The sequence below is a fragment of the Marmota monax genome, unplaced genomic scaffold, assembly GCF_021218885.2.
Source record: "Marmota monax isolate L192 unplaced genomic scaffold, Marmota_monax_Labrador192_F-V1.1 WCK01_AAM20220418_F8-fsc00101, whole genome shotgun sequence".
NCBI classification, from domain to species: domain Eukaryota; kingdom Metazoa; phylum Chordata; class Mammalia; order Rodentia; family Sciuridae; genus Marmota; species Marmota monax.
Genome location: NW_026692786.1, coordinates 1,435,185 through 1,435,920, shown reverse-complemented (window position 1 = coordinate 1,435,920; position 736 = coordinate 1,435,185). Strand labels below are relative to the sequence as shown.

The 736-nt window shown below is 36.3% G+C and overlaps 1 non-coding gene across 1 annotated transcript; it reads right to left on the bottom strand.

Moving 5' to 3' along the window:
* Positions 1-231: 231 nt before the first annotated feature.
* Positions 232-338, bottom strand: LOC124095046 (U6 spliceosomal RNA). Its single transcript, XR_006852405.1, has one exon. It is a non-coding gene; the product is annotated as a U6 spliceosomal RNA (small nuclear RNA).
* Between the last annotated feature and the right edge of the window lie 398 nt (positions 339-736).

The following is a 736-nucleotide window of genomic DNA, read 5'->3' as shown; positions in this document are numbered from 1 at the left end:
TGCAGGAGGCCTTGTGTTCACCCCCAGTACAATGAACCCCCCTCCAAAAAAAGCAACCAACCAACCAATAAAAAAGCTGTAAATATACTGCATGATATCCATTATATGTGAAATCTTTAAAAAGTTAAATACACAGAGATAGAAGGAAAAAATGATGATTATCTGTGGGAGTGAGGAGATGGAAAGATGTAGAACTTGCTTGATTTTGATGACCTTGACCTTTTTTTGTTTTTTAATATAGAACACTTCATGAATTTGTGTGTCATCTTGTGCAGGGGCCAATACTAATCTTCTCTATATTGTTCCAATTTTAGTATATGTGCTGTCAAAGGGAGCACTATATTAACAGTTTTGAGGAGTCAGGTCAGGCATATTGTAGGATATCTTTCTGCTAGAACTTATTAGATGATTTTCTCATGATTACGGGTTTTCCTCAATAAGTTATGAATTTTTTTGATGGGGGAGGAAGATCACAGATGAAGAGTTCCATTGTTATTACATCATATTAAGGATACATACATACCACCAAAGTGATGTGATCATCTGGTTGAAATAGTGTTCCTCAAATTTCTCTGCTGTTAAGTTACTCCCCTGCATTGTCCATATTGTACCTTTGAAAGGAAGTCATTGTGCACAGCCCATATTTAAGGAGTTATACTTCCCTTCCCCTCCTTCATAGAGTATCTACCTAATATATTTGGAATTCCGCACAGGAGATTTGTCTTTTCTTGCTGTA